The sequence below is a fragment of the Tenrec ecaudatus genome, chromosome 5, assembly GCF_050624435.1.
Source record: "Tenrec ecaudatus isolate mTenEca1 chromosome 5, mTenEca1.hap1, whole genome shotgun sequence".
Taxonomy (NCBI): Eukaryota; Metazoa; Chordata; class Mammalia; order Afrosoricida; family Tenrecidae; genus Tenrec; species Tenrec ecaudatus.
This window is the reverse complement of record NC_134534.1, coordinates 22,148,850-22,161,213: the sequence shown is the minus strand read 5'-3', so window position 1 is coordinate 22,161,213 and position 12,364 is coordinate 22,148,850.

Sequence of the window (12,364 nt, the reverse complement as noted above, 5' to 3'; positions counted from 1 at the left end):
GAGGCTTTCTGTGAAGACTTACAGGCTCAGAAACCCACAGGGACAGGTCTACCCTGTCCTGTAGGGTCACTATGAGTCGGCATCAACGGAATGGCCCTGAGTTTGGCCTTGGAAACCACAGATGCAAACCACCAGAGCTTTTGTCCAGGCAGCTGCTGGGTAGGTTTCAACCACCAACCTTTACACTAGTTGTTCATGGGTGCTGTCAGTCTTACTCACTGTGCACCTGTAGACACAGAGAATTGCCCTGAGTTTTCTAAGCTGGATCCTTTATGGGAACAGGACATCAAGCCTTTCTCCTGTGGAGCTGGTGGGTGGATTTGAACTGCCAACCCTTTTAACTGATGAATGTTTAACAACTTGTTAAAACCCCAGTAGTTGAGCACTAACTGCTTGCATCACCCAGGTGGTTTTCTATCAATATCTTTACAAGAAGTAATTGGCACAGAGCTTAGTGACATCTGCCATATGGACGGGAGGGGGAAAAAATCACAGCGTCTTTTCCTTTGTTTATCCTCTTTTGCAATATATATATATATACATATATATATACACACATGTAAATATACTATAGACCTAACAACAACATAATATAGTATTAATAGCAACAGTAATAACAATAACACACTAATATGACCAACAACAACAACAACAAAGGCTTTCAGGAAGCCAGCATTTTGGATGTTGCATGTCAAAAGACCCACGTGATGCAACTGGCTTTCAAGTTTTTCCCAGGTGAGTTTGAAAGGACGAAGACTCATCTGTCGACATCAGTGGCAGCTTGGACCGTTCCTAACGACAAGAGGAGCGGGGGAAGTGAACGTCAAGTAACCGCAGCCTCTTCACGGTGCGGTGGAGTTTCTGGCTTCCTTGAAGTGTGGAAGATTGGCTCCTCAGTTGGTACCCACCCCCCCACCCCCCCCACCCCCCCACCCCCCCAACTGCTGCAGTTAAGCACTCAGAGGCGCTTTGAAAAAGTTCATGGAAACACTCCATTCCTTTTAAACTCTGTTTTCCCATGAGCTTTTGGAGTCTTCCTGCAAAGTCTGAAGCTACAGATAAGGACATTGAGCTCAGAGACGCTAAATAACATCACCAAGGTCTATGGGGCCAAGATGGGAGTTGAGTGAGATTTATGCCACAATCTGCTCCAGGACAGAGGAAAACAGGCACGAAGGTAGATAGCTACCTTACGTATACCACTCCAGGTAGAGAGGGATAGATGGCTAAGAAGACAGCATTTCCCTTCTAGGACATCAGGTAAGATGTTTTTTATATGCCAGGAAGCAGGTTTTGGAGGCGTTTGTTTCTGGATGAATTATGCATTTTTCAGCTTCATAAAAATTAAAATCTCTTTTTGTCCCTCACCTCATTTTTCTGAAGTAGATTATGTTGGGAGTATGGTAACTAACATTTTAGAGTTGGAAAGCGTTAGTGACTAACATTCTGCATTTTTGCTCGAGGCAAGGGAACAAAGTGGTTTTTGTACTTTCTCAGCCAAATGTATGTATTTCCTTTCTGAAGAGCTAGCTGTGTGCTCCCTTGGCAGATGAACAACACTCACTCCTTCCTTCAGACCCGAGCTATGATGTGAGGTGAGAATTGCAGCAAGCAATAATGCCAACAGTTTCACCTCCCTTACCTCGTGTGACAGTGGCAGCTGTCCCACCCAAACTAAGGCCTAGAGCGGCTAAGTAACTCATCAAAGGTCACATTCTAATACATAGGAGAACTGGGACATGAACCAAGTGCTCAGATTTCCAAACCCCAGTTCTTAATCCCATGCTAGATGCCCTATACCATAACACTATTTGAGCCCCATGTTGCCTTCAGTTCCAGAGCCAAGTCCAAGGATAACTCTTGAAATCAAGGATGAGTTTTGAGCCTCAGTTTACACTTCCTGCTCACTTTTCTCGAGTTCTCATCCCCCTCCCTCATAGATCCTGCCTTGTTAGAGTAGGAGATATCGCTCTAGGTGGGCCTCATGCTGACACACACGGCGTGTGTACCACAGCCTTTGGAAGCCCTATGGTGCGGCTCTACTCGGGAACACGTGGGGTCCCCATGACTTAGAATCTACTCAATGGCAATGGGTTCAGTTGTTGTTTTTAAATATATGAATCATATTTCTGTAGCTTTCTAGTTACATGAAGTTGGACAATTTATTGACCTATCTGTAAAGGTGAAATAATGTGTTATGACCTGAAGATCAAATGAAATGGACTATTAACTTGTCGAACAATGTGGTTTTCTTATCCATTCACCTATACTACGACTTAGTCATCAAACCCCCCCTCTCAGGAAAGCCCACTAACATTGAGTCAACTCTGACCCAGAGTGACCCTGTATGGCAGTGGTGCTCAACCTTCCTAATGCCGTGGCCCTTTAGTACAGTTCCTCCCAATCATAAAATTATTTTCGTTGCAAGTTCATAACGGTAATTTCGCTCCTGTTAATCAGGTGACTCCTGCGAAAGGGTTGTTAGACACCCCCAAAGAAGTTGTGGCCCATAGGTTGAGAACCGCTGCTATATGGTGTTTCGGAGGCTGTAAATCATGAAAGGAGCAGAGAGCTTCTTCAAGCCCTGATTACATAGTGTGTTACATGTTGAGTTGCTAGAGGCAAAGTTAGCAGTTCGAATCCACCAGTTGCTTTGTGGGGGAAAGAGGAGGCTTTCTGCTTCTGTAAAGATTACAGCCTTAGAACCTCTGTGGGACAGTTCAGGTCTGTCCTGTAGGGTCACTGTGAGTCACAATCAACTCAGTGGCAAGTGAGTTTTTTCTCTCTGGAAGTAGCTGCTGGGTTTCATCACTGACATTTTGGTTAGCAACCCAACACCACCTTCAAGACCAAGTAGAAGTGGAACATGAACCACGGGCTATTTGAGTCCCAAACCTATGCTCATAAGTGAACCACAATGGACTTTACAAGCTTAAAGGGTTGTTATTCCTGTAGGCAGCTGCGACTGACATTAGAGGAAGACTCTTAATGGGGAGAGTGTATACACACCTCATGGCAATGACGGGAGAATTTAGCATGGTAAGGAGGCCCTCTGAATTTCATAGAGTGTAACCAGGAGGCCAGTATTTTGTATCAGAAAATATTGGGGGAAATGAAAAAAAAAATCCCATTTCCTGGAAGGACTGGGTGAAACTAGATTGCTGTCCTTTGTTTCTTATCTCGCTCATAGGATTTCCATGGCAACAGAAGATTGAGAATTGTCCATTTTCTGCCTACTTTGCCTACCATGGAGACTCAGTGACTGTACGCAGAGTGGCAGTGACCTAAGACCCCACGTTAGCAGGACTTTATGAGGGTGACTGCTGTGGCTGGGTGCCATTGAGTTGATGCTGACCTAGTAGAATGCCCCATGGTGTGTCCCTGGCTGTAATCTATATAGGTCTTTCTCTGATGGAGCTGCCGAGGGGGTTTGAACCACTGATCCTGTGGGTAGCAGCCAGCGCCGAACTGTTATGCCCACAGGAATAGTCAAAAAGAGTTTATATCTGAAAAGGAGTTGATATACCAGGGTGCAAGATGTTATCAAACTCCATAGAAGTGATACTACTAAAACCCAAGCTGTTCATCAAACTATTTAAAAGGCCAGGAAGACAGCCAGGAGTAAACCGATGTGATGAAGGTCTTCGGCCCAGCTTCGTAATAGAGGACATAAACTATTGACCTTGAGAGATTGGTGACTGAGTCGACAATTCACATAAAGTTATGCTGCCTTTCTGAGCCTGTCACGGGAACATTTTTTTGGTCCCTGTTTGGAAATTGCACATTTTCAAAACTTCATGATTTATGTCATAAGCTCTCTCAGGAGTTCTGCAGGCAAGTTAACAAACTTGATTTGAAGAGACAGTTTGTGATAAAGGTCAATAGCCCTGGTTTTCAATGTGTCGTAGGTTGGTTACCCGGAAACAGACTCTGAGATGGAATTTTGTGCCTACTAGTTTTGTCAGGGGATCCCTGGTGTACAGCTACCTGTTCGTGCTGAGCTGCCAATAGAAAGGTGGGTTTAAACCCATCTAACAGCTTTATAGGACCAAGGCTTGGTGATGCGTTCCTATGAATATTACAGCCAAGATAATGCAATAGGATAGCGCTTCTCTTCCACATGGGTCCAGAAAATAGACTCAGTGGTACACAAGTCTCACGAGGGGAGTGTGGTTGGGAATAACACACACGAGGTAAAGACCGAGGCAGAATTGGACAGAGAGAAGCTTAATCCTAGTGCAGTTACAATAGAGGTCTCAAAGGTATTATGGGAAATTCATATATTTTCCCAAACTGAAGCATGGTGACTGGGCCTTAGCAACCTTTGCTAAGGGGAGATTTCCTCCAGTCAGGACCCACCCTTTATTGAAGGAGCTCTTGTTCTTCAGAATAATTCCGGGAGAGGCGTTATGAGCCTTACAATGACCAGTCGAGGGGACGGCTGACCTGGGTTTGGAAATCCGTGGGTTCATGATTTCATTCCTGCGGGAGCTTGGGCAAGTTATTTACATCTTTCAGACGACTCTGTAGGACTTGGATGGCTAAGTCAGCTTTATTCACTGCACCTATTGTCATATGTATAAGACCTGGAGATCTGCCCCTGGGGATTAGCCAAGGACTTTATGGCTCACGAAAGAATGCTCTGAATTCTTGCTCTGGTTTTGTCACCAAGTGGGTTCCACTGTTAAAGGAGGATCTATTTAGTGCAGTAGAGGGTCACTCCATCCTATAGGGTCACTCTGAGTTAGACTTGACTCTATGGACAGCCCTGCTTTTTTTGGGGGGGGTGTTATAAACCCCTAGGAGCCATGGCTCCATGTTGGGAAAGCCTTGGACTGCTATTCCAAGGTTGTTGGTTCAAACCCAGGAGCCTGTGTGCTCTGTTAAACTTTAGATCCCCTATATAGATATGACATGAGTTGAAATCAACTTGATGGCAATGGGTCTGTTATATATACCTAGAGTTAGGTACAGACTTTGGAATGGAGCTGGAAATTATTTTTTTTTGTGGAAATTAGATGTGCTTGTAGCTCCCTCTAGGGAAGTGAGGGGATAGGGACCAATTGGTTTTTTCTTTATTTTTATTTTTGCTAGATATATTGAAACAATATATGATAGTATTTTCATTGGACAAGACTCGGAAGTAAGCACAATAAGATATGCACAGATCTGTACCAGTCCCTCAACTGATACAACGAACCTAGTGTAAGGGAAGATTGTGAAAGTTAAGGAAACAAAAGTGGCCAAATATGGAGAAGCTTACTGTCTCAGAAGCATTTGAAAGCAACAACTGATGGAAGATTCCAGAAGCATCCCTGAATGCCAGACAGCAATTTCACATAATTACATAGTACACCATCGTGGTCACACTTGAACCTTCCATAAAAAGGCAAACGTGTTTAAAATTCTTTCAAATTGATTTTTTTTTCTTAAACCATGTGGATATACCTGGTGATGAATCTCTGCAGGCAACAGGTTTAGGCAGAGTTTTCTAGAGAAGCAAAACCAGGGGAGATGATCTTTTTGGGAGGGATTTGTTCTAACACCTCTTTGTTACTTCTGTTTCTTAGCCCGTGTCCTTTTTATTTATATTTTCTTTAGAGGTTTTGAATAGACATGTTAAATGAAAAAAAATCGTCTCGGTAGGTTATTTGCGAGTTAGTGCACCCTTATCAGCCATATTTAAGTAGCAGCAGATTGAAGCATAAATTGTGAGCAATTACGTTAATGAAGCCCTTGGGGCTTCATAGCGGAAGAATCTTTAACCCAGAATTCTTTATGTTGAAGGGTGCAATGGACAGTCAGACTTCTGGATCCAGCTGGGACTTGCTCTTGGGAGAGATTAGCAGGAACCCCTGGTGGCCCAGTGGTTAAGGGTTCAGCTGCTAACAGAGATGAGCATTTCAGACCCATCAGCCAAACGTGGGAGGAGAAAGGCGTGGGAGTCTGCTATGAGGTAGAATGGACTCAATGCAGTAGGTGTGGTTTGGTGAGTAGGACACACAAACATATTCAACTTTTGCAAGGTTGGAGGTTTGAGTCCTGCTAGAGCTGTCTCGGAAGAAAGGCCTGGTGATCTACTTCTGAGTAGAATCAGCCACTGAAAGCCTTCTAGAGAGCATCATTCTATTCTGACACATATGAGGTTGGGATGAGTTGAAATGGACTTTATGGCAATGGGCTACTAGTTGATTAATAGTCTCTTAGGGGAGAAGGAGGAACCCTGCTGGAGTAGTGGTTACGCACTTGGCTGCTAAGTGAAACATGGTTGGTTCGAATCTACTAGCTTTTCTGAAGGAGAAAGATGGGCAGCCTGTTTCCATAAAGGTGATAACTTTAGAAACTTGTGGGGCAATTCTATTCTGTTCTAAAGGGTTGCTATGAGTGGAAATTACCTCAATAGCAAGAGCGGGAGAGGAGGTAAAGGGGATATATGGGGAGTTATAAGCACCAGAGAGGACATTCATGGTTCAGTGGTAGAACTCTTACCTGCCATGGGATTCCCAGTCAAAGCACCGGAGCACAGGTGGCGCAGGAACCACCTATCTCTCAGTGGACACATGCTTGTTGCTAGGATGCCAAATATGTTTCAGCAGAGTTTCCTGACTAGAACGTAGACTAGGAGGCAAGGCTGGGTGATCTACTTCTGGGGATCAGCCAGTGGAACCCGATGGCTCACAGCAGTCCCATGCAGTATGCATGCGGTACCCTAAGTTGGAGTCAACTTGATGCCAGCTAACCATAACACCACCAACAAGTAAGTTGGATAAGCAAGAAAACCAGCCATCTCTCTCCACATGAAACTCAATCCAGGCTGCCTTTCACCTGACATTTTTCTATACTCTAGACGTGTACAGATGAAGAACATAAACTGAAGTTGGCATCACCACTCCAGTGGAAACAGCAGGTCCATTGTCTTCAAATGAAATTCAGCAACCAGTCCACGTGTACCCTCTGCCCATGCAGATAAGCACACGATGTGCTATTTACCCTGATTGTGCAGCTGGAAAATCACTGTGACCAAGACCACACTGGAAGGTCACAGTTCGACAGTGTAAAACAGTAAATGTAGAGAAAAAAAAAAGAGTCAATCAACAAACTCCCCCAAACCAGACTTATTGGTCAGAACGAGACTGGAGGAACCCCTGAGACGGCTTTCTCATTAGAAACATAAGATGCGTCTGGAGGCCCTGTCTGCTAAATAACAAGAGGGACCAGGAAACCCATGACAACACGCATGGGAATGTGCTCCTGAGAACAACCAACTCGATGGGACCCAAGTCAGCATTTGCTCCCGAACCAAAGAGAAGGCAACAGGGAAGGAGAGGAAAACCAGATGAATGGAAACCAGGAGACTGGAAGGAAAGAGGGCATTGCGGCCAATTCATGGAGCAATATGGGTATCACGCTTGGTGGGACAATGAACTTGCTATGAAATCTTCCAGCTAACATCAAACAAACCACTCTTGATAACATTGTAACAACGCACCAGAAGCCTAACAAGGCTCTGAGCCTTCTGGGAGTCTTATCATGAAACGCACCTCTGCCAACCAGCTCACTCATTAATGCCCCTTCTTGTTTTCCCGAGAACTCCCTCACTTCGAAGTAACAAATGGTAGCTGGCTGACCAAAAAGTTTCTTTTTGCCCCAAAACTTCTATCTCCAGGGTGTGTACCCTCCACACGGGCAGCTCTTCGTCATGGCTGGGGAGCCTGTCAAGGACAAACTGTGCGTTCTTTGATCAGAGCACTGTGAAATGGCATATCAACAATAATTTAAAGAACATGTTGCAATAGTAGGAGCAGCTCCACTAGTTTGCACGCACCTCTGTCTTTCCCACTCACTCTTAATATAGTGGGTCTCATTAAGCACCAAAGTCTGGTTGTTTTTAACGCTGTTGTGCATCTCTCTACCGCCTCCATTCAGAAGACTTGATTTGTTCATCTTTGTCGCATTAGAGTTTCTTAAAGTGGGTTCATTGAAGATTTGATAGGAGGTTTACAAAAAGGAGGTGGGAGAGGAGAGTATCCGGTGTCAAATCAGTTTATGGCACAAGACAGTCATGGAGGATAAAGGGTTTCTTTTAAAAAATCATTTTATTGGGGCTCTTACAGCTCTGATCACCATCCATCCATCCATCCATCCATCCATCCATCCATCCATCCATCCATCCATCCATCCATCCACAGTGTCAGCACCTTTTTACATATGTTGCCATCATCATTTTCAAAACATTTTCTTTCTACTTGAGCCCTAAATGGTTTCCTACATAGAACATTTTTTTCCCTTGTGCTTATCAGAGCTAGTTCTTGGTATTTGGGGTACTCACTCTGGGACACTTAATCAAGAATGGAATACTCTGCATTAAGTAGAAAATGTTATCAATTAAACCAAATGACGCAGAAGTGGCTACACCACGTCCTTCCCTTTGAATGGTCTTAATCAATGCTATGCTTTGTGTAACTGATGTTCTCAAAATGGCTACATTTCAGATGGTCGTGGGGTCTAACATTGGAAACGCAGAACCATGTGCAGGGGTGTTTGTTTATTAGGGTCCGCTTTTGACACAAGACACTGGTATCTTATGCTTTGGAAAGAAAGGACAAGCAGCAATGGGATGGGCATGAAAGAGGAGGAGCAGGAGCAGGCTCTGGTAACATATAGTGCTGGGAGCAGAGATTACCTTTGGCCAGGTGACCCCAACCTGGACAGTTCACTCAGGACAGAAGAGCTCAAGAATTCTCGCTGGGCTATTATAGAATAAAAGGGGCACGCGGCCAGGAAAACAGATTGGAGAGTTAGAATCTGAGCAGTGAGTCTAGTCTTATGCCCAGGAAGCGAATCTTCATGGAATGAATGGACACTAAAGGTCAAATGGAGCTTAGTGCTTGATACGAGGTTTTTTGAGTTAGGGGGTTTAATAGATCTATTCTGTGGAGGGTCAGACACATAATCAGACAGTGGATGAGCCAGGCTCTATAGGAGGAGGGAAATTAGGCTCCCGTAACTAAAAAGAAGAAACGGGCCAGGTAAATGCAGCTGCCAGCGCAGTGTCCCGGCTGAGATATGTCCCGGGGTGTCCATCGTAAGCCTCTCCCTTCCATAGGACTGTGCTCTAACAGCTCCTAGCTCTCACTCGGGGTTGCCTGTTTTGTCACCACACACAGGTACATACATTCGTCAGTTTAAAGGAGGGTATCTGTCGCTACCACAAGTTCCACATCAATATACCTAGCAAGTCAACAACCACCAGAAAGACTGTTCTGGTGAGCGCACAAGGCGAGAGATGTACATTTACAAGCCCGCTTAACGGGGAGCAGAAAATATTTGCTTCATTTTCTCCTTGGCATGAGGGCAGATGCTGAAGACAGTATGAAAAACCATTCTTCTTCTTCCTCCATTTATTCTGAAGTTTTATCGTTCAATGTTTCAATAATACTCCCATCCACTTTTTAACACAGACTTCAGAAAGATCTATGTGTCTAATTCAGGCCATGGGTGATGCTGTTAGCTTGTTCACAATAGGAGCAAGCTAAGAACGCCAGGGAAGGGGACGGAGGTTTAGGATGGAGCACGGTGGTTAGGAGGACCTGAGTGCCTGGCTTTAGCTCCAGGCTCTGCCACTTACCCAGCTCTGTGACCTTGGGTCCTCAATCATTGACCTTATGGCGCCTCAGCCAGTCCTTCGGTCAACGTGTGTGATTCACTGAGTTAATGTAAGTCAAGAATTCTTGTTGTTGGAAACCCTGTGTGCATTTTCTCACAGGTACCCCTCGTAACAGAGAAAAACTTCCCCATAGGGTGGGCTAGGCTGGGATCTTTAGAAAAATCAGATATTTTCCCATGAAGCCCCCTCAGGGCACAACTGAACGATCATACTAGCAAGGCGCCTTAACCTAGTACTAAAACTAATTAAAAAACAGCAACTTTAAGATGTCTTTGGTGAAAATTTTCCTAACACTTTAGGTATACATTCGACAGTTTCTACAGAGATTTCTCTCCATGACGTTGGCTACCTTCTTCCCAACTTGTGAATGGTTTTATCATTTCCATACTAGTTGCTCCTTTCCACATCAACTGAGTTTTCAAGTAATTATTGACCCCTTGCCTCCCATAGATTAGTTCACAAGGAGCACAGAACCCATGGGTGATACTCTAGATTTTGTGAGTCAATCTGTTCTTTAGTTCAAGGTGACCTCAGGGCTAGTTTAGTTCAAGGCTTGCAGAGTGTCTTCTCAGGACAGTAATACTGGGCAATTTCCCTGTTCCAACTGGCCCAGGCCTTGTTCTTTTGAACATCAGCAGTATTACTGAAGCAGCATGATCATTTGGTCAGTGAATTGGGTTGGCTTTGCCTTCTGTTTTTATAATAACCTGCTTGCAAGCTGCCTGCTTCCATTTCCAAAGGTGCCGAACAGTTTTAGGAGGGGGGCTTCCAAAAGTTTCTGGGAAAATTCCTTTATCTTTTCATTCCCTTTTTCTACAAACATTTTAAAGCCCCCTCCATTAAGATTTCCTTCCCCATTCACTTAATTTTTATCTCTTTTCCTCAACAGCATCTCATGTCTGAATTTTCCATGTTTATGGCTCTTTGATGAAATAAAAATATTCATTAAGTGCCTACTTTGTGCCTGGCATGGTTGTAGCCCCAATAGAAATAAGATCAGAGCCAGTGTCAGACACTCAAATTGATCCAGAACTACAGTGAAGGGGCCAGGAAAGGTCTCCATTCTTTTGAAATTGACATTTTAGTCCAGAGACGCAGAGACTGAGGACACCAGCCAAGGTAAGGGCAAGGCTCTAGTCTCCACTGTCCTGTCCTTCCTCCTAAGCCCCTGGTTGTTGTTATTCTTAAGCTCAGTCACAGAAACCTAAGATTGGTATGGGTTTCTACTGAAGTCACAGGAAGTGTGGGATTCTATTAAGTACTCAGCTTAGGCAGAAAGCAACTTGTCAGAAACCTAAAAAAATACCGTTGGCATGCTGGGCATTTAGAGCATTTTAGATAAAAGTTTGGGGTTGATTAGTCAAAGAGGTGGAGCCGAGGCTAAAGTGTACCACACGAGCTTTTTGAATTGCTAGTAAGTTTGGTTGAAATGTAGACAGGCTCAGAAGGCAGTGGTTTTGAGGAAAGGCGTAATGGTTACGTGCTTGCTGCTCATTAAAAGGTTGGCTGTTCAAGCCCACCCAGATGCTGTGAGGGAGAAAAGACCTGGATATGTGTTCCTGTGAAGATTGAACCAAAAAACTCACTGTCATCAAGTTGAAGCTGATTCCTAGCCACCTTATAAGGCAAGGTAGAACTGCCCCTATGAGTTTCTGAGACCCTAAGTCTTTATAGGAATAGCAAGTCCCGTCTCTCTCCCAAAGAGCAGCTGGTGGTTTCAAAGTGTTATCCTTTAGGATTGCAGCCCAGTGCAGAACTACTGCACCACCAGGGCTCCTGATCTGTGAAGATTTCAGACTGTGAAACCCTCTGGGGACAGTTCTCTGTCACCTGGGCTCCGAGGAGTCAGAATGGTCTCAACAGACATGACAAAAAGTTGGGGAAATCTGGGTTGAACCAAATAAGTCTTTTTTCCCCGCCCCAGTAGATAAGGCCTCAGAAATGTTATGCATTGTGAGTCCTCTGAATGGGACTTAGAGACAAATCCCAAAACCAAACTCACTGGCACGAAGTTGATTCTGACTCAGCGCTCCTACAGGACCAGGCAGAACTGTCAGCAGGTGGATTTCCAAGACGGTGACTCTTCAGGGAGTAGAATGCCTCATCGTTCTCCCCAGGGGCACGGCTGGCTTTGAGAGGGAGAGCCTGCCGAGGAGCAGGCCTTCTGCCCCTCGTGGCTCATAGCTCAGTATGTCACCAGCGCTCCTGAGCGGGACTGCAGTCATCATTTCCAAACTGACATTATGGAAGCCCCAAACCGTTTTCTCAATGAATTTCTCGAATGATCAAGGGAACGATTATTTTCTGCACACAGATATGCTTGCAATAAAATATATTCTGAGGGAATGAATGAATGAATCCATCAGTCAGGGGAGGCAGGGCGGCAAAATCCATCCTCAACAAGATGCATCCACCCAGTGGCTGTAACAGTGGACTCACAAGTAAGAACAAGTGTAAGGATGGCGCAGGACCGGGCAGGGGTCTGTTCTCTTCTGCACAGAGCCCCTGTGGGTCAGCACCGACTTGATGGCACCTAACAGTAACAGCATTCTCCTTCCAGCCAGTCAGAGAGAGGGAGCGGCAGAACCATCAGCAGCTGGCTCCCAGTTTGAACCAGACCTTTGTGGGGCTTACTTTTCTTGGATCCAAGGCTCATGGATCTTTTTCTCCAGGGCCACGGCTCTTGGAGTCTCCTCC